The sequence below is a fragment of the Pristiophorus japonicus genome, unplaced genomic scaffold (genome assembly GCF_044704955.1).
Source record: "Pristiophorus japonicus isolate sPriJap1 unplaced genomic scaffold, sPriJap1.hap1 HAP1_SCAFFOLD_29, whole genome shotgun sequence".
Taxonomy (NCBI): Eukaryota; Metazoa; Chordata; class Chondrichthyes; family Pristiophoridae; genus Pristiophorus; species Pristiophorus japonicus.
Window position 1 is genome coordinate 20,612,980 of NW_027252668.1, and position 26,353 is coordinate 20,639,332.

Below are 26,353 nucleotides of genomic sequence, written 5' to 3' on the forward strand. Positions count from 1 at the left end.
GTATAATCTGACCTAAGTTGTACACTGTGAGAACATTGACCACTAGGTGGTGAACTTGTGGGAGACAATCCTAACCTGGATCTTCAGGTGTAAAAGGGGAAGCTCCACCCACTTCCATCACTTGAGTGCTAAGGAATAAAGGACAGGTCACAGACTGACCTTCTCTGAAGCATGGGCCTCGTGTGCATTTACACTGTATAATAAGGACGTATCAATGGCGACGAGAAACTGGGATTTTAACTACGCGAGCATGGCCACTAGCAGAACTGACGAGAGGTACTGTGTTAAGCAATGGTTGGGACAGAGATTCAACATTGTTAAAGCATCACACACTTCTCCAGGCAGCCAAGGGCAGTCAGGCATGCCCCAATATGTGGCCGAACCCAGAGAGGGAGTTCGACAGAGACAATGGCAAGCTGAACGGCGATTCACGTCATTGCAAGGGACAATGCGGCCAGTAATGGGGCCATCAACACCTGTTAATCGTGCACTCAAGGACAATCACGGGGCAGTCAGTGACGATCGACTGGCAAGAGACATTTTGTTTCCAACAGCAGCTCATGTTGGAGGCGTGCATGCACACACTCAGCCGGAGTTTGCAGAGATGAGCAAAATACCTGCAGAAATTGCAGAAATGGACACTGGGGGAAATCGCTGGAAGCTAAAGTTCAGCGAGTTCATGTGGAGCATGTATACAGTTCATACACAAGGACGCCACCGATAATGATGAAAGTGCTCCTCAATGGCATCCCAGTATCAGTGGCGCTAGACACGTGGGCCAGCCAGTCCCTGATGGGTATCAAGTAGCTCAAAAGGTTGTGGGCGTCCAAGGACAGGAGGCCAAAATTATTGCCGATTTACGCACAGCTGCGAACATACACAAATGACATCATTCCGGTGCTGGGCAGCGCCATGGTAGTCGTGACCCACAAAGTTGGCTTGCTGTCATGAACTGGAAATGGGAAGATGTCAATGCAATTTCCTCTGTGGAGCGAGTATCATGCTCACAGATCCTGGACAAATTTGACTCATTATTTCAACCCGGCATTGGCACTTTCATGGGGGCCAAGGTAGTGATTCACATAAACACGGACGCCAGGCCAGTACACCACAAGACCAGGGCAGAACCGTACGTGATGCAGGAAAAGATAGAAGGCGAATTGGACTGCCTGCTAAGGGAAGGCTTCATATCGCCAGTCGAATTCAGTGACTGAGCGAGCCGGATTGTGCCGGTGCTCAAGGCGGATGGGTCGGTCAGGATATGTGGTGATTACAAGGCCACCATCAATTGGGTGTCACTCCAAGACCAGTACCCGCTACTGATAGCGGAGGACCTCTTTGCGACTCTATCCGGTGGCAAACTTTTTTCAAAATTATACCTGTCCTCAGCTTACATGACCCAGGAGCTGGCGAGTGAGTCGAAGAAGCTGACCATCGTCACGACACACAAGGGGTTGTTTGAGTACAACAGATGTCCGTTCGGGATTCGCTCGGTTGCCACGATCTTCCAATGAATTATGGAAAGCCTCCTCAAGTCGATTCCAGGGATGGTGGTTTTTCAGGACGACATCCTCATCACGGATTACGATACTGAAGAAAACCTCCACAATCTGCAGGAGGTGCTACGCAGACTGTACCGGATAGGGCTGCGACTGGAAAATGCGAAGTGCGTCTTCCTAGCTCCAGAGGTAGAATTCCTGGGGAGCAGGGGAGCAGCAGACGGGATCAGCCCTACTGCCTCCAAAACGGAAGCGATCCAGAGAGCACCCAGATCCCGTAACACGAGCTGCGATCGTTCCTGGGGCTCCAGAACTATTTTGTTAACTTTCTACCAAATTGAGCACGCTGCGAGAGCCGCTACACATGCTCCTACGCAAAGGTCGCGCATGTGTCTGGGGGGACAGCCATGAAAGGGCTTTTAATAGAGCACGCAATTTGTTATGTTCCAACACTCTGTTAACGCTATATGACCCATGTAAGAAACTTGTGTTAACGTGCGATGCGTCGTCCTATGGTGTCGGGTGTGTGTTGCAGCATGTCACTGCCAAGGGTCAGTTACAGCCGGTAGCTTAGGCCTCCAGAAGTCTGTCCCAGGCAGAAAGGGGCTATGGGATGTTAGAAAAGGAGGCGCTCGCATGTGTACATGCGGTAAAGAAAATGGACCAGCACCTGTTTGGCAGGAAATTTGAGCTGGAGATAGATCACAAACCCCTAACGTCCCTTTTGGCCGACAACAAGGCCATAAGTGCAAACGCATCGGCCCGCATACAGAGGTGGGCACTCACGTTATCCGCCTATGACTACACAATTCGGCACAGACCGGGCACCGAAAACTGCGCCGATGCAATCAGCAGGCTCCCACTAGCCACCACTAAGGGGGCTACCGAGCATGGTTCTGAGATGGTCATGGCTGTTGAAGCTTTCGAAAGCGAAGGCTCACCCGTGACAGCCCGTCAGATTAAAGTCTGGACAAATAGAGACCCGCTATTGTCTCTGGTCAATAAATGTGTCCTGAAAAGGGACTGGGCAGCCACGTACAGGGCATGCCCTGAGGAAGTTAAACTATTCCACAGGCGCAGGGATGAACTCTCGATTCAGGCCGATTGCCTACTGTGGGGAACCCGCGTAAAAACCACATGGGCAGAGAGCTGTTCATCAGAGAACTCCACAATGAGAACCCGTGCATTGTCATGAGGAAGGCAATTGCCAAGTCACACATTTGGTGTCCAGGGATAGACGCAGATCTGGAACTTTGTGTTCGCAGGTGCAACACGTTTGCCCAACTGGGTAATGCGCCCAGGGAAGCCCCCCTTAGCCCCTGGTCCTGGCCCAACAAGCCTTGGGCACGCATCCATGAGGACTACGCAGGTCCTTACAAAAATGTTTTTGCTTTTAGTCGACGCCTACTCCATAAGAAACATAACAAACATAAGAATTAGGAACAGGAGTAGGCCATCTAGCCCCTCGAGCCTGCTCCGCCATTCAACAAGATCATGGCTGATCTGACCGTGGACTCAGCTCCACTTACCCGCCCGCTCCCCGTAACCCTTAATTCCCTTAGTGGTTAAATATCTATCTATCTGTGACTTGAATACATTCAATGAGCTCGCCTCAACTGCTTCCTCGGGCAGATAATTCCACAGATTCACAACCCTCTGGGAGAAGAAATTCCTTCTCAACTCGGTTTTAAATTGGCTCCCCCGTATTTTGAGGCTGTGCCTCCTAGTTCTAGTCTCCCCTGCCAGTGGAAACAACCTCTCTGCCTCTATCATGTCTAACCCTTTCATTATTTTAAATGTTTCTATGAGATCACCCCTCATCCTTCTGAACTCCACCGAGTAAAGACCCAGTCTCCTCAATCTATCATCATAAGGTAACCCCCTCATCTGCTGAATCAGCCGAGTGAATCATCTCTGTATCCCCTCCAAAGCCAGTATATCCTTCCTTAAGTAAGGTGACCAAAACTGCACGCTGTCCACCTGGTGCGGCCTCACGAATACACTGTACAGTTGCAGCAGGACCTCCCTGCTTTTGTACTCCATCCCTCTCGCAATGAAACCAAACATTCCATTCACCTTCCTGATTACCTGCTGCACCTGCAAACTAACTTTTTGGGATTCATGCACAAGGACCCCCAGGTCCCTCTGCACCGAAGCATGTTGTAATTTCTCCCTATTCAAATAATATTCCCTTTTACTGTATTTTTTCCCAAGGTGGATGACCTCACACTTTCCGACATTGTATTCCAGCTGCAAAATCTTAGCCCATTCGCTTAACCTATCCAAATTTCTTTGCAGCCTCTCTGTGTCCTCTGCACAACCCGCTTTCCCACTAATCTTTGTGTCATCTGCAAATTTTGTTATCCTACACTCTGTCCGCTCTTCCAGGTCATCTATGTATATTGCAAACAGTTGTGGTCCCAGCACCGATCCCTGTGGCACACCACTAACCACCGATTTCCAACCTGAAAAGCACCCATTTATCCCGACTCTCTGCTTTCTGTTCGCCAGCCAATTCTCGATCCATGCTAATACATATCCTCTGACTCTGCGTACCTCTATCTTCGAAAGTAACCTTTTGTGTAGTACCTTATCGAATGCCTTTTGGAAATCTAAATACACCACATCCATCGGTATACCTCTATCCACCATGCTCGTTATATCCTCAAAGAATTACAGTAAATTAGTTCAACATGATTTCCCCTTCATGAATCCATGCTGTGACTGCTCGATTGCACTAAGCCTATCTAGATGTCCCGCTATTTCTTCCTTAATGATCGTTTCAAACATTTTCCCCACGAGAGATGTTAAACTAACCGGCCTATAGTTACCTGCCTTTTTTCTTCCCCCTTTTTTAAACAGAGGCGTTACATTAGCTGCTTTCCGATCCGCTGGTACCTCCCCAGAGTCCAGAGAATTTTGGAAGATTATAGCCAATGCATCTGCTATAACTTCCGCCATCTCTTTTAATAACCTGGGATGCATTTCATCCGGACCAGGGAACTTGTCGACCTTGAGTCCCATTACCCTGTCCAGCACTACCCGCCTAGTGATAGTGATTGTCTCAAGGTCCTCCCTTCCCACATTCCTGTAACCAGCAATTTCTGGCATGGTTTGTGTGTCTTCCACTGTGAAGACCAAAGCAAAATAATTGTTTAAGATCTCAGCCATTTCCACATTTCCCATTTTTAAATCCCCCTTCTCATCTTCTGAGGGACCAACATTTACTTTAGTCACTCTTTGCCGTTTTATATCTGGGTAAACGCTTTTACTATCTGTTTTTATGTTTTGCACAAGTTTAATTTAGTAATCTATCTTTCCTTTCTTTATTGCTTTCTTAGTCATTGTTTGCTGTCGTTTAAAATTTTCCCAATCTTCTAGTTTCCCACTAACCTTGGCCACCTTATACGCATTGGTTTTTAATTTGATACTCTCCTTTATTTCCTTGGTTATCCACGGCAGGTTATCCCTTCTCTTACTGCCCTTCTTTTTCACAGGAATATATTTTTGTTGTGCATTGTGAAAGAGCTCTTTAAAGGTCCTCTGTTGTTCCTCAATTGTGCCACCGTTTAGTCTGTGTTCCCAACTACTTTAGCCAACTCTGCCCTCATCCCACTGTAGTCCCCTTTGTTTAAGCATAGTACGCTCGTTTGTGACACTACTTCCTCACCCTCAATCTATATTACAAATTCAACCATACTGTGTTCACTCATTTACTAGGAGATCGTTTATTATTCCTGTCTCATTGCACAGGACCAGATCTCAGATAGCTTGCTCCCTTGTCGGTTCTGTAACATATTGTTCTAAGAAACAATCCCGTATGCATTCTATGAATTACTCCTCCAGGCTACCCCGTGCGATTTGATTTGACCAATCAATATGTAGGATAAAATCCCCCATGATTACTGCCGTTCCTTTTTCACATGTCTCCATTATTCCCTTGATTATTGCCCATCCCACCGTCAAGTTATTAATTGGGGGCCTATAAACTAGGCCCACCAGTGACTTTTTCCCTTTATTATCTGTAATCTCCACCCACAATGTTTCAATATTTTATTCATTAGAGCCAATATCATCTCTCACAACTGCCCTAATATCATCCTTTATTAACAGAGCTACCCCACCTCCTTTCCCTTCTTGTCTATCTTTCCGAATTGTCAGCTACCCCTGTATGTTTAATTCCCAGTCTTCACCACCCTGCAACCACGTTTCTGTAATGGCCAACAAATCATACCCATTTGTCATGATTTGTGCCGTCAACTCATTTACTTTATTTTGAATGCTGCGTGCGTTTAGGTAGAGTGTTTAATACTAGTATTTAAACCATGATTTTTTGTATTGACCCCTCCTGCAGCCCCTTTATATTCATACATATTGCCCCTTCCTATCACCTTGTGGTTTACACATACCCCAGTGCTACTCTGCTCTGTTGCCTCCTGCTTTTTGCATTCTTTCTTGAGGTCCTGTTTATCTGTGCTCTCACCCACTCTAACTAGCTCAGAGCCCTCTCCTGCGTTCTGAACAATCCTCGCATTGAGGCACCGAGCTTTCAGGCTTGCCTTTTTATTACACTTTGACCCTGTAGAATTTTGCTGTAAAGTGTCCCTTTTTGTTTTTTGCCTTGGGTTTCTCTGCCCTCCACTTATACTCATCTCCTTTCTGTCTTTTGTTTCTGTCTCCATTTTGTTTCCCTCTGTCTCCCTGCATTGCTTCCCATCCCCATGCCATATTAGTTTAACTCCTCCCCAACAGCACTAGCAAACACTCCCCCTAGGACATTGGTTCCGGACCTGCCCAGGTGCAGCCCGTCTGGTTTGTACTTGTCCCACCTCCCCCAGAACCGGTTCCAATGCCCCAGGAATTTGAATCCCTCCCTGCTACACCACTGCTCAAGCCACGTATTCATCTGAGCTATCCTGTAATTCCTATTCTGACTAACACGTGGCACTGGTAGCAATCCCGAGATTACTATTTTGAGGCCCTACTTTTTAATTTAGCTCCTAGCTCCTTAAATACATCTCGTCGGACCTCATCCCTTTTCTTACCTAAATCTTTTGTACCAATGTGCACCACTACAACTGGCTGTTCACCCTCCATTTTCAGAATGTCCTGCACCCGTTCCGAGACATCCTTGACCCTTGCACCAGGGAGGCAACATACCCTCTGGAGTCTCGGTTGCGGCCTCAGAAACGCCTATCTATTCCCCTTACAATCGAATCCCCGATCACTATCGCTGTCCCACTATTTTTCCTGCCCTCCTGTGAAGCAGAGCCAGCCACGGTGCCATGAACTTGGCTGCTGCTGCCCTCCCCTGATGAATCTTCCCTCTCAACATTACTCAATGTGAGGCCAAAGTGATATCCGCTACACTGCAGCCCATCAAAGAGCGAGAAACCACTGAATATAAAGGATGAGCTCACAAATATCAGGGCCAGTGCAGTCTGGTCAATGTCAAAACCTCCTTTCTTATTCAGCAGTGGCATGAACGGGAGTCAGACGCCACAAAGTTGAATTAAAGACAAAAATACAAGCAACACTTGCAAATCTTTCCAGTGTAAAATTCTTTCACTTCATTTGAAATGCAACTGCGTTGAATCTGAAAATGCGCATGTTGGGATTTTATCTTCACTACTGATTGTATTTTGTGTGCATGGTAGGAATAACCGGTGCTGTTAAATTTGAAAAAAGTTGCCCCAGATTCGTGGTGTCATCGGCAATCAAGATTTTGAACCAGAAAGCTATAACACAGTGAGTAAAATGAGATATGGTTTTCGAGTTAAGATGCAAAGCACAGGACAAATGATTGAAGTACGTACTGTTCCTGAGTTAGCATTTGTTTGATTCTGCAAAAGAAGGTGAGGGGTTAATTAATGATGGTTTCCCGTGAAAGCAAGAGAAAACTTTAAGAAGAAACCATACGGTGCCTGTCAGGTGAGCGCTACTTGTGATACCTGGTGGGAATGGACGGAGATTTTAAAGACCCTTGTATTACAGTACCTTCATATAGAGGAACATCTCCAGCACGCTATGTAGGTCTCATGGTGCAACGGTAGTGTGTCTGACTTTAGATCCGAAGGTTCCGTGTTTAAATCACGTCGGGGTCACTGTTCGTTCGGATATTGTTCTATCAGAATTAATATTTCTTTTGCTGTTTGGCAATAACCAGACCCTTGCTCCAAGGTCTGTCTCACTGTTTCCCCGGTGTCAGGCAGAGAATATTTTTTCTTTAAAAAAATACTTTATTCATATAAAAATTTATACAGTTCATTCAAAAGCAGTTCAGTACATTTCGCTGCGGTCAGTAATCCCATACACTACATTTGGGTTCTGACGGCAGTTCCTGTCGATATATTCCCTTGCTTTACAGTTCCAGTACAATTCGGTGCAATACGGGATACCTTGTTGTACATTCAACAAATTACATCACACGTGTCACTGTACAGTACATGGAATGGGTAACGGTACATTTACACTTTTTTTCAACGTGCATCACGAAACAGACCTTACATTGTACATGGCACTACAGATGTGTTTACAGATCATGGTGCTCCATGTATACAATAAAGAAGTTACAAGTACGGCCCGAGGAGAGTTTTATATTGATTCCTGCCCCGGGGTTTACCGTGTCAGAAGGGCTTTAAACTGTGGCCCTTCCCCACCCTGCCTTTTCGGCAACTGCACCACTTTTAAGTGCGTCCCTCAGCACGTAATCCTGGATATTGCATTGCGCCAGTCTGCAACACGCAGAGGTGGACATCTGCTTGCTCTGGAAGACCAGCAGGTTTCGGCAAGGCCAAAGAGCATCTTTGACTGAGGTGATGGCCCTCCAGCAGCAGGTGATGTCTGTCTCGGTGTGTGTCCCGAGGAACAGCTCGTAGAGCACAGAGTCCTGTGTTACGGAGCTGCTTTCTCACGGCTGCGACCCGGGTTCGATTCCCCGTCAGGGAAATTGTACTTTTAATTCAAAACCTTGTAAAAAAAATAGTTCATCTCTTTTACACATCTTTATGCATCTACTGTGTAAAAAAAATAGAAGCTTTGATTTAAACATCATTTGTTAATTCATAAAATTCTATTGTCATATGATATATTTTGGTCTGAGCATATGAGGAAATTTTCTCCCGATCACATTGGGTTTTATTCTGGTAATCTGGTGCTGAAAGTGGAGATGTTTCCGCAGTGTCGCGGTTAACACGTTCGCCTCACACGCAAATCATCGACACCATCACAGGCAGTCCCTCGGGATCGAGGAGGACTTGCTTCCACTCCCAAAGTGAATCCTTTGATGGCTGAACAGTCCGATATGAGAGCCACAGATCCTGTTACAGGTGGGACAGACATACGTCGAGGGAAGGGGTCGTTGGGACTGGTGTGCCGCGTGCTCCTTCCGCTGCCTGCGCTTGGTCTCGTCATTATCGTTGCATCGAGCCTCAAAGAGCTCAACGCCCACCCGGATGGGCTTTCTCCTGCTCGGGCTGTCTGCGGCCAGGGTCTCCCAGGTGTCAGTGGTGATGTTGCACTTTACCAGGGAGGCTTTGAGGGTGTCCTTGTAGCTTTTCCGCTGTCCTCCTTTGGCTCGTTCACCCTGAAGTAGCTCCGCATAAAGAGGTAAACATAAACACATACGGATTAGGGGCCGGAGTTTGCCATTCGGCCCCTCGAGCCTGGTCCACCATTGAAGAAGGACCTGTCAGTTCTTCAACAGCAAGTTTTAACATCTGGGGCAGAGCCAACAGGCGCCTGGCTGCAATGAGTGATAAAAACGTGTGTTGGTCAGAAACCTGGCTAGCTCAGTCGGAAGAGCACGAAACTCTTAATCTCAGGGTCGTGGGTTCGAGCCCCACGTTGGGCGATTTCTTTTCATTTCATGTTGCTTTCATGGAAAACCTCTGACCGAAACGGCACAAAACAAAAATGTTCCTTTCAAAGTCATTGAACTCCGAAATTTCCACGCCCCGCGATTCTCCTGAATCAGATGCCTCTAGTTTTGCTGACTCAATCCATGTCCCTTTGCAATGTTGTGCTGCCACCCACACTATGAAATGTGCCAATAACTTATCGAATCATGGAATGGTTACAGCACGGAAGGCCATTCGGCACAACGAGCCCGTGCCGACTCTCAGCGAGTTCCACTCCCCCACCCTTTCCCTGTAGCCCTGCAATTGTTTTTTCTTCAGAAACTTATCCAACTCCCGTCTGAAAGATAAGATTGAATTTGCCTCCACCGGCCTTTCAAGACGTGCATCCCAGATCCTAACCACTCGGTGCTAAATGGCCATCTCCTGTTCCTATGGGTGAAGTCTGGGAAACACGAGATCAATTCCTGCCACACTCACAGCCTTCTTAAATATAGCACCTTCATTCTATTCTCGTAAAACCAGCTCCTGACGTTTCGGCCAGCTGTGTCGGTTAAAGCTCTGGTTATATACCTAAGATTACTTTGCCCACAGTGATTCTGTAGTGTAGCGGTTGTCAGTTTTGCCCACCACCCGAAAAGTACCCCGTTCGAGAATGGGTGGAAATATTATTTTGGAGACTATTTTTGCTGTGAAATAAATTGAACAAAATTTGCCCCCGGTTCCTTTTCGCATGAGCACTGAACATTTTAAACCAGTCTCCAACATACAGAGTGAGTAAAGTCAGTAAGGGGAGAAAACTTCATCAATGATTCAAAATCCTTAAATAGTTAAAGTTCAGTTATTGAAGTTTCCACTGTCCCTCAGTAGCAATTCTACAAAACAACGCTGTCGGTTAATGAATGGGGAATAAAACAAATAATCTTCACCCATCCCCATCCCCCGACACACAGTTTAATTTGTTGCATGTCATTATTTTAAAGATTTTGAATGAAAGATTTACTTTCTGCATCCGGGCTCCATCTGTGACAACCGCATCACTAAACGAGCAGGAAACACATTCAAGAGTTTACCACAATTGCTGACATTTCTTAGCTTTTTTCTTGTGTTTTTTCAGCTCTTCGTCCTTTTCAGCTCCTGACTGCGGATATTGCTGTGATTAAACCTGAACACAATGCAATGTCTGTCTCACTGTTTCCCCGGTGTCAGGCAGAGATACGCCTGCTGCCCTCATTTATTTCATGTGACAGGACACAAAAGTTCAAAATCAACCTGCAAGTGGCCACACACAGCATTGAATAATCAGGATGGCCGAGCGGTCTAAGGTTCTGTGTTCAGGTCATTGTCTCCTCTGAAGATGTGGGTTCATGTCCCCTTTCTGATATATTTTTTGAACCAAAAACTAATGTGCGATAAAATGGAACAAGAGCAGTCCGGTGTGCATTGTCACATGATGCAAGCTACCTCGGACCCGGACCAAAGCCCCATCCACCGAGCACATGCTCAGGAAAACCACGGGGGAGAGGATATCCCGGTCACTGGGCCTTCCAGTAATACTGAACAAGTGTCCGGTCTGAAACATTCCAGATTAATAACTTGCAACTGGAGAATCTAACATTCAGGATGGCCAACCGGTCTAAGGTGCTGTGTTCAGTTCACAGTCTTTTCTGGTGGTGTGGGTTCAAATCCAGCTCCTGACATTCAGTGTTTTTAATTACAAACTCATTTGTTTGGACACCACTCTCAAGTGCTTTGGGAGATCCATCGAACTTAATGAAATGACCCCACTTCAATGACAAACAACGATATCAAAGTTGCTTCTCAAACCGGGAATCGATCCTGGGTGGCTGTAGCGAAAGGAATGGTTTTGTGAAACATTGAAATGTGCCGTTTTAATATCTCGCACTGCTAATTTAAAAACACGGTTATAATTTGTTTCAGTGCAAAAGAAGGCAGGCTCGAAGGGACAAATGGCCGACTCCTGTGCCTGGTTCTTGTGTTCTTATACAGAACAAATGATCAAATGAACAAATCTCCCTCAGTTCGCATTTCTTTCATTGTGCAAAAGAAGATTGTGGGTTCATTAATGATGTTTTCCTGTGAAAGCACCATAAAAGTTGAAGGAAAATAATTCACCCAACATGGGGCTAGATCCCACGACCCGGAGATTAAAAGTCTAATACTGTGCCGACTGAATGAGCCGGGCCTGCTAAAGTTGCATCTTCCGGTCGCTGATTGCTGCCAGGCGCCTGTTGGCATCGCCCCGTGGGTTTATCTCGAGCTTCATACCACGAAACTGGTTCTCCTGAATTTCAAGGCTTGTAAGGAGATCAATCATCAAAAGCCGTGTCATTAACCACAGCTGGGCCGTCAATTTTCTGATCGCAAATTTCTTTCAGTCCTTGTCAATATCTCTTGTCTATTTGCCGGTGTTTCCCGATTCTGTCACTCTCTCTGACTCTCTTTAGTTATGTGTGGTCACCTGCAGGTTGATTCTCGATGAATGCCTGTTTTTGTGTCTTCAACAACAACAGAAAATGTTTCTTATATATTTATTACGTTCTCTCCAATGCCTTGATATCCTTCCTAAATTGTGGTGCTCAGAACTGTAAACAGTTCTCCAACTGAGACCTAAACCAGGATTGAAAAGGTATGGTATAACTTCCTCGCTGGTGTCCTCCATTTCACGACATATAAAGCCAAGGGCCCTGTATTGTTTTTAAACAACTTAGCAACTTATCTACCCAGCTTCAAAGATTTATGTGTGTAAATCACTCAATCCTTCGACTATCCTTTTAACATAATACCATTTAGTTTATGTTTTCTCATATCACCTCCCTTTGTTTCCCAGACCTTGCACACAGGTACAGGAGGAGGCCCATTAAGCCCCTTGAGCCTGTTACACAGGAACAGGAGGAGGTCCATTCATCCCCTTGAGCCTGTTACACAGGAACAGGAGTAGGCCCATTCAGCCCCTCGACCCTGTTGCACAGGAACAGGAGGAGGCCCATTCAGCACCTCGAGCCTGTTACACAGGAACAGGAGGAGACCACTCAGCCCCATGAGCCTGTTACACAGGAACAGGAGGACGCCCATTAAGCCCCTTCAGCCTGTTACACAGGAACAGGAGGAGGCCCATTCAGCCCCTCGAGCCTGTTACACAGGAGCAGGAGGAGGCCCATTCAGCTCCTCGAGTCTGTTACACAGGAACAGGAAGAGGCCCATTCAGCCCCTCGAGCCTGTTACACAGGAACAGGATGAGGCCCATTCAGCCTCTCGAGCCTGTTACACAGGAACAGGAGGAGGCCATTCAGGCCCTCGAGCCTGTTACACAGGAACAGGAGGAGGCCATTCAGCCCCACAAGCCTGTGACACAGGAAAAGGAGGAGGCCATTCAGCCCCTCGAACCTGTTACACAGGAACAGGAGGAGGCCATTCAGCCCCTCGAGCCTGTTACACAGGAACAGGAAGAGGCCATTCAGCCCCTCGAGCCGGTTCCGCCATTCAATGTGATCATGGCTGATCTGTGACGAAACTCCATATACCCACCTTTGGCCCATATTCCTTAATAATTTTGGTCAAAATGCGATGTAAAATAAACAACTACCCCGCACCAACTGCCCTTTGCGGAAGGGAAATCCATTCCTCTCCCACCATGTGTGTGTAGGAATGTTTCCGAATTTCACTCCTGAAACGTCTGGCTCTAATGTTTAGACTATGGCCCCTAGTCTGGTACTCCCCAACCAGCGGGAATCATTTCTCTCCACCTAATCTATCTGCTCCCTTATTATCTTGAAAATTTTGATCAAATCACTGCTCGACCCTGTAATTTCCAGTGGGTGTAATCTCATATCTTAATGTAAACCTTGGAATCCAGGTATCATTATGGGAAACAGACACAGTGCTCCCTCCAAAGCCAATATAGCCTTCCTAAGTCAAGGTCAGTGAAAACTGAATCAAGGGACAGGTCTTACTAGATTTAATCTGATGGTTTCCAGCAGGCATTTGGAAAGGTCCCACACATCATCATCATCATCATCATAGGTGGATCCTCGAACGAGGAAGGCTTACTTCCACATGGGTTAAAAGGTGTTTCAATGAAGGACCCGATGTTGCAGTCCTGAACTCCAATCAAAGGGTGGAAGATGCCTGTGGGTGGATGGTTTTAATGTGGTGTGAACATTGCACACCAGCCACCACATGGGCTTGACAGAGCGAGGTCTTGGTCCAGTGGCAAGGGTTAACGATGACGGCTGGAGACCTGCTCTGCTGCACGTCATAAAAACCCAGGTCGCCGTTTGGTGCATGGGCAGGAACATCGGCGGGACCCAGGTACAGCGGAGGAACTCGAAGGTCAGTGTGGAGGAACGGTGAGAGATCGTGGTGGAGGAACGGTGAGAGATCGTGGTGGAGGAACGGTGAGACATCTTGGTGGAGGAACGGTGAGAGATCATGGTGGAGGAACGGTGAGAGGTCGTGGTGGAGGAGTGGTGAGAGGTCGTGGTGGAGGAGCGGTGAGAGATCTTGGTGTTGGAACGGTGAGAGGTCGTGGTGGAGGAGCGGTGAGAGGTCGTGGTGGAGGAGCAGTGAGAAGTCGTGGTGGAGGAGTGACGAGAGGTCGTGTTGGTGGAACGGTGAGAGGTCGTGGTGGAGGAACGGTGAGAGATCGGGGCGGAGGTGCGGCGAAGGTTAAACACAAGGGATGTTGGCAGAAATCAAAGTTGAGGCAATGTATGTGTTGTGTATCTGTAAAGCATGCACTCCCATGTTCTGCCATCAGGGAGGCCATCCCCTGAAGTCCTAAGGGATCCCAGCACTACTTGGGAGCACTGTATATAAGCCGGCCCCTAAGGCGAGCTTCTCACTCTGGAGTGTCTTATGAAAGACTGAGGTCACTCTTACTTTAACCTCCCTGTGTGCAGCATCATCTGTGTTAGGACCACAATAACTGGCGACGGGAATACGAATCCAACACAAACTTGCAGCAAACTGTTGGCATCCTGAAGAAGTTCTCGGAGGGTGAGGACTGGGAATCCTATGTCGAATGGCTAGACCAGTACTTTGTAACCAATGAGCTGGACGGAGAATGAAGTGCTGCAAAAAGGAGAGCGGTCCTCCTCACATTCTGTGGGGCACCGACCTACAGCCTCATGAAGAATCTTCTGGCTCCAGTGAAACCCACAGATAAGTCGTATGAGGAGCTGTGTACACTGGTTCGGGAGCATCATAACCCGAGGGAGAGCGTGCTTTGGTGAAGTATCGGTTTTACACGTGCCAGCGATCTGAAGATCAGGAAGTGGCGAGTTACGTCGCCGAGCTAAGGCGACTTGCAGGATAATGTGACTTTGATGGCTACCTGGAGAAAATGCTCAGAGACTTTCTTGTACTGGGCATTGGCCACGAGACCATCCTACGAAAGCTTTTGGCTGTAGAGACACCGGCCCTCAGTAAGGTCATTGCGATAACACAGGTATTTATGTCCACCAGTGATAATACCAAACAAACCTCTCAGCACACAAGTGCTAGCAATCTTCATAAATTAAGTGGAACTGTGTTTGTCAGCAGACATGTACAGGGCAGAAACCACGAGTCTGCAACTGTCAGCAGGCCTCAGGTGACCCAGATGACTCAGAGTCCCCAACAAAGGATGAATGCAAGGCAATTCACACCTTGTTGGCGTTGTGGAGCCTTCCATTCAGCCTATTCAGCCGCTTCAAAGGGTATGTTTGCAAGAGCTGTGGAAGAATGGGGCATCTCCAACGGCCTTGCAAATGAGCTGCAAGCTCTGCAATACCTGCTAACCACCATGTGGCAGAGGAAGATCGGTCCATGGTGGATCAAAGCAATTTAGAGCCTCAGAGAGAGGAGGCAAATGCTGAAGTACACGGGGTGCACACTTTTTCGACGAAATGTCCACCTAAACTGCTAAATGTAAAATTGAATGGCTTACCCATAACCATGGAACTAGACACTGGCGCTAGCCAATCCATCGTGAGTAAAAATATGTTTGAGAGACTGTGGTGCAACAAGGCATTCAGACGAGCCCGAAGCCCCATCCACACGAAACTGAGAGTGTACACCAAAGAGCTTATCAGTGTCCTGGTCAGCGCCATGGTCAAGGTCACCTACGAGGGCACGGTGCACAAACTGCCACTCTGGATTGTCCCGGGCGAGGTCCCCACAGTGCTTGGAAGGAGCTGGCTGGGCAAAATCGGCTAGAACTGGGATACCATCCGAGCGCTATCACATGACGATGAGGCCTTATGTACCCAGGTTCTGAACAAATTTCCTTCCATTTCTGAGCCAGGCATTGGAAGCTTTTCCGGGGCAAAGGTGCGGATTCACTTGGTCCCAGAGGCACGACCCATTCACCACAAGGCCCGAGCGGTACCACACATGATGAGGAGAGAGTGGAAATCGAGCTGGACAGGCTGCAACACGAGGGCATCATCTCCCTAGTGGAATTCAGCGAGTGGCCAGCCCGATTGTTCCAGTACACAAAAGTGATGGCACGGTCAGGGTTTGCGGCGATAATAAAGTAACTATAAATCGTTTGTCGCTACAGGACCAATACCCGCGACCTAAGACAGACGACCTATTTGGCGCGCTGTCAGGAGGCAAGGCGTTCACCAAGCTTGACCTGACTTCGGCCGACATGACGTAGGAGCTGGATAAGTCTTCGAAGGGCCTCACCTGCATCAACACGCACAAGTGACTATTCATCTACAACAGATGCCCGTTTGGAATTCGGTCGGCTGCAGCGATCTTCCAGAGAAACATGGAGAGCCTACTCAAGTCAGTACCACACACGGTGGTCTTTTTGGACATATTGGTTATGGGTCGGGACACCACGGAACACAGGCAAAACCTGGAGGAGGCCCTTCAGCGACTGGATCGTGTAGGGCTGCGGCTGACGAGGTCGAAATGCGTCTTCATGACAACAGAAGTGGAGTTTTTGGGGAGAAAGATCACGGTGGACGGCATTCGGCCTACTGACGCCAAGACAGAGGCTATCAGGAATGCGCCCAGGCCACAGAACGTCACGGATCTGCGGTCGTTCCTAGGACTCCTCAACTATTTTGGTAACTTCCTACCGGGGTTAAGCACCTTTTAGAGCCCATACATGTGTTATTGCACAAAGGTGAGAACTGGGTATGGGGTAAAATAAACAAGTAATTGCTTTTGAGAAAGCCAGAAACCTTTTATGCTCCAACAAGCTGCTTGTATTGTATAACCCATGTAAAAGACTTGTGCTAGCATGTGATGCGTACTAGTACGGTGTCGGGTGTGTATTACAACCAGCTGACATTGCGGGCAAGTTGCAAACTGTCGCCTATGCTTCCAGGAGCTGTCTGAGGCCGAGAGGGCCTACAGCATGATTGAGAAAGAGGCATTAGCATGTGTGTTCGGGGTAAAGAAAACGCATCAGTACCTGTTTGGCCTCAAATTTGTGCTGGAAACCGGGAAACCGATCACATACCCCTCACATCACTGTTCGCTGAAAACAAGGGGTTAAATACTAATGCCTCAGCCCGCATACAAAGGTGGGCACTCACGTGCTCAGCGTATAACTATACCATCCGCCACAGGCCAGGCACTGAGAACTGCGCGGATCCTCTCAGTCGGCTACCATTGCCCACCACGGGGATGGAAATGGCGAAGCCTGCAAACTTATTGATGGTGGCGCAGTCATCTGACTTGTTGATGGTTAGGGAAGCGTTTGAAAATGATAAATCACCTGTCACGGCCCACCAGATGAGGACTTGCACCAGCCAAGATCCTCTGCTGTCGCTAGTAAAAAAACTATGTACTGCATGGGAGCTGGGCCAGCCTCCCCGTTGAAATGCATGAGCCAATCAAGCCGTTCGAGCGGCAAAAGGACGAGCTGTCCAATCAGGCAGACTGCCTGTTGTTGGGCAACCGCATCGTGCTAACAAAAAAGGGCAGGGAGACGTTCATCTCGGATCTGCACAGCACACACCCGAGTATCGTAATGATGAAAGCGACAGCCAGATCCCACGTCTGGTGGCCCGGTATCGACTCTGACTTAGAGTCCTGTGTATGGCAATGCAGGGTATGTGCTCAGTTGACCAACGCGCCAAGAGAGGCACCACTAAGTTTGTGGTCCTGGCCCTCCAGACCATGGTCGAGGATCCATGTCAACTATGCGGGCCCATTTCTAGGTACAATATTCCTGGTGGTGGTGGATGCTTTTTCAAAATGGATTGAATGTGAAATAATGTCGGAAGCACCGCTACCACTACCATTGAAAGCCTGAGCACCATATTTACCACCCACGGCCTGCCTGACATACTGGTCAGTGACAACGGGTCATGTTTCACCAGTGCCAAATTTAAAGAATTCATGACCAGCAATGGGATCAACCATGTCACCTCGACCCCAGTTAAACCAGCCTCCAATGGGCAGGCAGAGTGGGAAGTACAAACGATCAAACAGAGCGTTAAACGAGTCACAGAAGGCTCACTCCAAACTCGCCTGTCCCGAATACTGCTCAGCTATAGCACGAGACGCCACTCGCTCACAGGGGTGCCCCCGGCTGAGCGACTCATGAAAAGGACACTTAAAAGCAGACTCTCGCTGGTCCACCTCAAACTGCATGATCAGGTAGAGAGCAGGCGTCAGCAACAAAATGTAAATGATGGTCGCGCTACTGTGTCACGGGAAATTTATCTGAATGACCGTGTATGTGCTAAACTATGGACATGGTCCCAAGTGGATCGCGGGCACGGTGATAGCTGAAGAAGGGAGTAGGTTGTTTGTCGTCAAACTAGACAATGGACAAATTTGCAGAAAGCACCTGGACCAAATGAGGCTGCGGTTCACAGACTGCCCTGAACATCCCACAGCAGACACCACCTTTTTCGAAACACAGTAAGCCCATGGTGGAAGACAAGCCATCGTGGGCAACAAAGGCGATCTTTTAAAGTCGCGAGTGCCTTTCTGCTGGATCTGACAGCAGCTGCGTGTGCTAGTAAAGAGCTCAAATGTAATAGAGCCCAGTGCAGGCAGAACAGAAAAAGTACATTTATTGTGAAAGTTAAAATGTAGGGAATGTATGTAATTATACGTATATATAAATACTTATATATCTATATATATATAAACAAAATTAGTCAGTCAGTCAGTCATGTCTTGTCTTGCCTTGTCTTGATTTGATTTGTATTTGAAAATAAGGGGGAAGGAGCTCATCATGTCGCACAGCCCATACGCAGCCTCTCCCTAAAATTGCTATGTTTCTAACTTATGGCATTTGCCATCTTACAGATGTGGAATAACAAAATCCCACAGCAGATTCTTCTCCTGTCAGGCAGTCCTCGAATGCGTGTTCAATCAAATCAGTTATCCATTAGGCCACGCGGCCGCTGCCATCGGTACAAAATGTGTTGTTTTTTTATTGAGAGCAAATTTGGGACAAGGGTTATTTCAAGGAATTAATGTTGGAAAACTTGAGCATATTTCGAGTAATGAATATATGCGCTGCGATATGGATGCGCACCGGCACAGGCAATGTCAATGTAGCTTTAAACACAACAATTTAACAATTCAGTCATCGCAGCTGAAATCACACTCCTTTTAAAACGATACAGGATGATCCAGATTATGAGAAAATACATCATAAAGGGGCAAATTAGGAACCGGAACTGACAACCATATCGTTTAAGCAGACACCGAATGATCCTGAACATTCCTATTACAAAGATGTAGAATGTCCCTTGACTGACAGCAGATCGCTTTTAATAGAATAATGTGGGATTTCTATCATTCTTGAAGGCAATTGTGCTGTGCGTGAGTGAGCGTGGGGCTCAGGACAAGTCGGGGCTGGGACGGTTCTTGATGCCACAGGTAATAGACAGGCAGGAAGGAGGGTGGGAAGAAAACCAACCCAGAAAAAAAGACAATTTAAAATAGCTATATATTATCATAATAAGAAAATAAATAAATTTACAATATTTTTTGTATAAAATTGAATTTGATTTGATTTCAATCAATAAATAATGTTTCATAATCTATATATTTTTGATTGAACGAAGGCTGTGTGACTGGGTGAATTCCACTGGGAATCAGCTGGTGCAGTCATAAATACGCAAACACAGTCAGACCATGGTGGAAGACAAGGCACGATGGAAGATTGGGCAATAAATGCGATCTTTTTAAGTCACGAGTGCCTTTCTGTTGGATCTGACAGCAGCTGCGTGTGCTGTGAAAGAGGTCAAATGTAATAGAGCCCAGTGCAGGCAGAACAGAAAAAAGTACAATTATTGTGAAAGTTAAAAAGTCGGCAATGTATGTAAATATACGTATATACAAATATTTATATGCATATATATATATATATATAAAAACAAAGTTAGTCAGTCAGTCATGTCTTGTCTTGTCTTGATTTGATTTGTGTATGAAAATGTAGGGGAAGGATTTCATCATGTAACACAGCCCACACACAAGCTCTCGCTAAAATCGCTATGGTTCTAACTTATGTAATTTTCCTTCTTTCAGATATCCCACAGCAGATTCGTCTTCTGTCAGACAGTCCTCCAATGCGTGTTCAATCAAATCAGTGTGTCTTCAAGTTGCAAATAATGTATTTTTTCGCACATGACATGAAATGCACAGTAAGATCGCGCAGCACGTTTGCACGCACTCTCACGCTTAAACAAATACACAAACAAATTAAAATTCCTGCACCCTCCAAAGGCAGTTTTTGAAATTTGAAATTGAAATCCGGGACAGACAGCACATCCCTTTTAAACAGACACAGAACGAAGCGGGACTGATCGCACACCATTTTCGAGAGACAGAGAATGACCCCGACCATCAGCACATCACCTGAAAAGGGATACTGAAACAGAATGAACAAAATCAGAAAATTCCTTAAAACTCAGCAGGTCGTGCAGATTCTGTGGATGAAGATCCCGGGTTCACATTCAGTCAGATGATCATTCCGATATTTTAGGAAAACATGTAAAGTTTACAGATTTTTGAACAAAAATAACGCCTGAAAAAATAATCAGCGAGGAAGCACAAAAGGCAATATCTGTGATACAGTGGAGCATAGGAGTGATCGAATAATAAATGTCACAATGCGAAAAGGCAAAGTGGGTGGTAAGCGGGCAATAAAGTAACAAAGAATTGGCCAGAGGAGGTGTTCGTGGGAACAGCAGAACCATTACCAGACAATGGGAGCGGTGCTTATGATCCGATACGCTGAACCTAATGTTGAGGCCAGAAGACTATAACATGCCTGAAATAAAGGGTGTGAACGCCTTTTAATCACACCAGGCAGCTTGGCCACCCCGGATTGATTTCCTGTACGGTTTGAATTCGGCAACAAAGGGACTAATTCAAAAGCCAGCTTCTCACATCTCTTCGGCGCGAGAGAAAAAGGACGCACCCATATTCAGGGCAGAGTATGTTTCACGTTGAAGTGGAGATTGACGCCGAATGTATGCTTATCCTTATGGAGGTGAGCTCATGCATGCAGAAATGAAGATATACTGATCAAGTATTGGCCGGAAACAAACACGTGTTTATGTTGTCCAATGAGACACAGAGTCGAGCACATCTGAAATGCTTTTATTTTACTCAATTCGGTGAGTTTAACTTTACTCCTGGGAAACTTCAGGATTTGGACGATGTGGGAACAACGGAGCGAAATCACACGTTTTAATTTGAAATTTATCTGTTTAACCATTTGTCGACAGGCTCAGAAGCGGTTCTTTTACTAAAAATTGACAGGGCTCGACCGTGAATTGACCCCGTGACCTATCGCATTTCCAATTATGAAAATCTAGAAGCGAGAAACGTACACCTAGACCAACGAGCCTCCGACATGAATGACCGTAGCTCTCAGATTCTGACGGTAGTTTACCATTCGGCCCATCGTGCCTATGCTGTCTCTCAGAGACCGATCTAATGAGTCGCCCTATGCATAGTCCTGTTAATGTTTTCCCTTTGATGAATATATTATTAATTTGTAACATTACATTACCAAAGAGCTGCATCCTTGTCAGTAAAAGATGAATTTGGTAATGAGATTAAGTGTGATTGACACAAAAAACAGAGGGGTCAAATGACGTTGGTGGGTGCACACTGGATTAGCAGTCCATCGCCTGAACCTCTCGGCCACCTCGCCTCCTATTTACAGCGACGTCAGACATCCATCCCTTACTTTTTGCATCCAAACAGTTATAATGTGCAAGAGAGTCTACTTCAGCGCCTGTTCTGCCCGTGCAACCAGATCGGCAGTGATGAAAATGTACCATTAGCTTCTTAAAGCAAACAAGCATCCTTCACTTAAGGTGAGTGACTGTACGAGATGGTTGGTTTTGAGGCAGAATCATAATAATAAATATAACATTTCACGCGGCGAGTAAGTTGACCGCGGCAAGACTCGAATCTGCAATCTTCTGATAACAACGCGGTTACAACCGAAGTCAGACGCCTTATCCATTAGGCCACGCGGCCGCTGCCGTGCACGCAACATTTGTTGCTTTTTATATTGAGAGCAAATATGGGACAGGGGTTTATTTCAATGAATGGATGTGGGACACCATGAGCATGTTTCGTGTAATGAATAGATGCGCTGCGATATGGATGCGCACGGGCACAGGCAACGTCTCTGTAGCTTGAAACTCAACAGTTTAACAATTCGGTCATCGCAGCTGAAATCACACTCCTTTTAAAAATACAGGATGATCCGGCATTCTGAGATATTTCGAATTAAAAGGGCAAATTATGAACCGGAACTGACAACCACCCCGTTTAAATAGACACCGAATGATCCTGGACTGCAAGTACATCCCTCTTACAGATGTAGAATGATCCTTGACTGACAGCAGTTCCATTTTAAAAGAATAAAGTGGAATTTCTATCATTCCTGAAGGCAACTGTGCTATGCGTGAGTGAGCGTGGGGCTCAGGACCACGCGGGGCTGGGACGGGTGTTGAAGCCACACGTAAAACCAACCCAGACAAAAAGCCAATTTGAAATATATATATATATTTATCATAATGTGAAAATAAATAAATTTACATTTTTATTTCAAATAATTTATTTTGATTTGATTTATCTAAATACATAATTGTTTCATAATCTTTATATTTTTGATTGAACGAAGGCTGCGTGACTGGATGAATTCCACTGGAAATCAGGGGGTGCAGTCAGTAAATACCCAAACACAGTCAGCCCATGGTGGAAGACAAGCCAAGAGGGAAGATATGGGTAACAAATGCGTTCTTTTAAAGTCGCGAGTGCCTTTCTGCTGGATCTGGCAGCAGCTGCTTGTGCTGTGAAAGAGGTCAAATTAATAGAGCCCAGTACAGGTAGAACAGAAAAAGTACATTTATTGTGAAAGTTAGCATGTAGGGAATGTATTTAAATATACAAATATATAAATATTAAATATATATATATATATATATATAAACAAAGTCAGTCAGTCTGTCTTGTCTTGATTTGATTTGTATTTGAAAATAAGTGGGAAGGAGGTCATCATGCCACACAGCCCATACGCTAAAATCGCTATATTTCTAACTTATGTAATTTGCCTTCTTTCAGATATGGAATAGCAAAATCTCACAGCAATTCTTCTCCTGTCAGGCAGTCCTCGAATGCGTGTTCAATCAAATCAGTATGGCTTCAAGTTGCAACACAGTGAGATCTAGCCTGGTGTGCAAACTTTGTATCTTTATGAACACTTCACAACACTAGCCTGGTGTGCAGGCTTTGTATCTTTATGAACCATTCAACAGAACATTAAATCAACAGATGTAATTAGAATTGCTGATTGACAATGTAAGTTTTGCCAAAATTTAACTGCAGTGTGAGAACAATCACAATTATCATTGTGCTTCCATGTACGTTTTGGCTCTACATCACCCGCAAATCCTAGCTCATCACAGCACAGCTATCAGGCAATTCATAGCCAGTGTGCAAACATGCACATTTTGAACTTAGCAACGTGGGCAAGACTGGAATCAGAAAGTGCCTGGTCCGTGGGAAGTGATAAATTAATTTGAGCGTTAAGATTTTCATTGTCATTATACATTACATTAACACAATCTGATCTCCGAGAAGTGAGGACTGAGTGGGCGAGACATTACCTTCCGGGGTTAGGTTTTCTTTCAAAAAGGTGTGAGAAAATTCTGGTTCACTTCCTTGCAGTCCGATATATCTCAGTTCGGAGAGCGTTAGCGTTAAGACCAAAAAGTACCTGCTTCAATTTCGGGTTTCGGCATTTTTTGATTATTTTGTTTAAGGGGAGAGGCTGGTTTTGTATGGGGACAGTGCTTGAGGGATGGGCTGTTCAGCGGTTCCATGATAATTTTCAAAACAAATTTTGTTAGATGCAGCGCTCTTTTTCTGTTACTTTCTATTCACACTCTGCTCAGTTTTGAATATGAACAGTGAAAAATGTTTAAGCGATGTGATGTGTTAAATGTTTGTGCAGTGACTCTGTCACATCGTGTGAGCCGGAAACACAATCCCGTCAGGCTGGGTTTTTACACACCGTCAGGACACTTGGTGGTCAGTTAGCTTAGTTTGTTAGAGCAGGGTGCTACTAACGCTGAGGCCGCTGGTTTGATCCCTGTACGGGTCATTGGAATGCAATTGATATTTTTTTCGGTTTTTCATAACATTTAAAATCCAATCTTTATAATGAAACAAATCTATACAATATCCCAAGGGTTGGGAATTATTTGGAATAACATCCATTGCTTCTTTGCCGCCGGGGTGGAGAAGCACATCCTTCTGTTTATTTGTGTTTCTTGGTCTGCTGATAAACAATAAACTGGCGGCCTGTTCCCGTAAATGGTCATTAGCAGGAACGGACAGACAGAACGGTTCTGTCCCCCGAGATAAGACAAAGGTTCCAGTTCAGGACAAATACACCAAATGAAATTTTAACCCGGCACCGAGAGTGAATAACCCAGAGAAAAGGACATAATGAAATAGATTTCAGTGGATGCCTACCCGCACTTAATGCTGTGGTTGCACGGACATGCCTTTCCAGTTCTCAGCAAAATTGCCATTTACTACGAACAGTTTTACCTGGCACGAATGTGATATGAATATCGAAGGAGCAAGGAGGAAAGACTGCGTTTGTCTGCTTGCTGGCAAAGTCACTTGCAGCAGCTTCCCTGGTAGTCTCGTGGCTAGGATTTGCACTTTCACTGTTCGTGCTCAGGGTTTGCTTCCCAGTCAGGGAACAGTGTATTTTGGGTTGCTTGAACTGCAAGGTAAACGGCTGCTCCTGAACAAATTTGCAGCTCACCACAGTGCTGCTGCCCCAACCTTCAGCAGCGCATCATTCGTTGCAACAATACAAGACTTCTGTGCTTGCTATTTCAAAGTCAGCAATAAATGACTAGATCACTCTCAACAAATGGAACTAGAATTGCTTATTGATGGTGTAAATGTTTATAATCATGGCTATCATTAGTCTTCCATGTACCTTTTTGCACCACATCACCCTCGTTTATCACAGCACGACTATTAATCAATGCATTGCCAGTGTGGAAAAATTCAACATTTTAATCTTAGTAACTTGTGCAACACTGTAATCAGAGAATGCCTGGGCCATGGGCTTATCCTGAACATTAAGATATCCATTTGGCCTGGCCCTTCCTGGATTGCACATTGGCTCACTGTATATCTATGTTTAAGTTTCACAGGCGATTTCCCTGATCTGAATTCCCCAGCAGAGACTTCATGGAGTGTCTGATCTAAAGGAGATTCAACATCAGTACATTTAACTCTCTCCTTGTTTCACGACTCTTATCTCTCTTCAGCATCTCACTGCTAAGGACTGAACCTGTTATAATTTCACCTTGGCTCGAATTCAGTGCGGCTCAGTGTGACTTCGGCACATCTCCCATTCACATCCCATCAGTGCCATCAAAAGAACGGGGAATTTTACTAAAATTTTATATTCTGAAATTTGAATAAACACACCAGCTTATTTCACTGTGTCTTCAACACTTTGAGATGAAGCCTGGTGAGCTTTGCATCTTTATGAACACTTCAGCAGAACATTAAATCAACATATGGAACGAGAGTTACTGACTGACACAAATTTTTGCCAACATTTAACTGCTGTGTGAGAACAATCACAATTATCATTTGGCTTCCATTTCCGTTCTAGGGCGGCATCACCCTAACAAACCTAGCTGCTCACAGCACGGCGGTCAGTCAATTCATTGCCAGTGTGGAAAAATACACATTTTGAACTAAGCAACGTGTGCATGACTAGCATCAGATACTGCCTGTGCCGTGGCCAATGATAACCTAACCTGAACGTTAAGATATTCATTATCATTATACATTACATTAACACAACCTGAGCTCCGAGATCAGTTTGGGACCCATTGCCTGAGTGGGCGGGGCAATTCCTCCCGGGGTTAGTTTTGCTTTCAAAAAAGTGTGAGAAAGTTTTGCTTCATTTGCTTTCGGGCCGAAAAAGCTCAGTTGGGAGAGCGTTAGGCTGATGATCTAAAGGTCCCTGGCAGGGCACAAATCTTGGGTTTGGCCAATTTCTGTTTATTTTGTGTTTTCTGCAAATTGAAGGGGAGCAGCTGGTTTTATATGTGGATAATGCTTGAGGGACAGGCTGTTCAGCGGTTGTGTGATAATTATCAAAATGAATTCTGTTATATTCAGCGCTCTTTTTCTGTTACTTTCCATTTACACTCTGCCCAGTTTTGTATATTAACAGTGATGAAAATGTACCATTAGCTTCTTAAAGCAAACAGCCTTCCTTTACTTCAGGTGAGTGACTGCACGAGATGGTTGGTTTTGAGGCAGAATCAAAACAAAGAATATAAAAATTCACGCGGCGAGTAAGTTAACCGTGACAGGACTCGAACCTGCAATCTTCTGATAGCATCGCTGTTGCAACCGAAGTCAGACGCCTTATCCATTAGGTCACACGCCCGCTGCTGTCGGACGAACATTTCCGGTTTTTTATATTGAGAGCAAATT

General features: G+C 45.7%; 1 non-coding gene across 1 annotated transcript; it reads left to right on the forward strand.

Annotated features, from left to right (window-relative positions):
• Positions 1-9,278: 9,278 nt before the first annotated feature.
• trnak-cuu (transfer RNA lysine (anticodon CUU)) lies at positions 9,279-9,351 on the forward strand. The gene has a single exon. It is a non-coding gene; the product is annotated as a tRNA-Lys (tRNA).
• Positions 9,352-26,353: the final 17,002 nt, after the last annotated feature.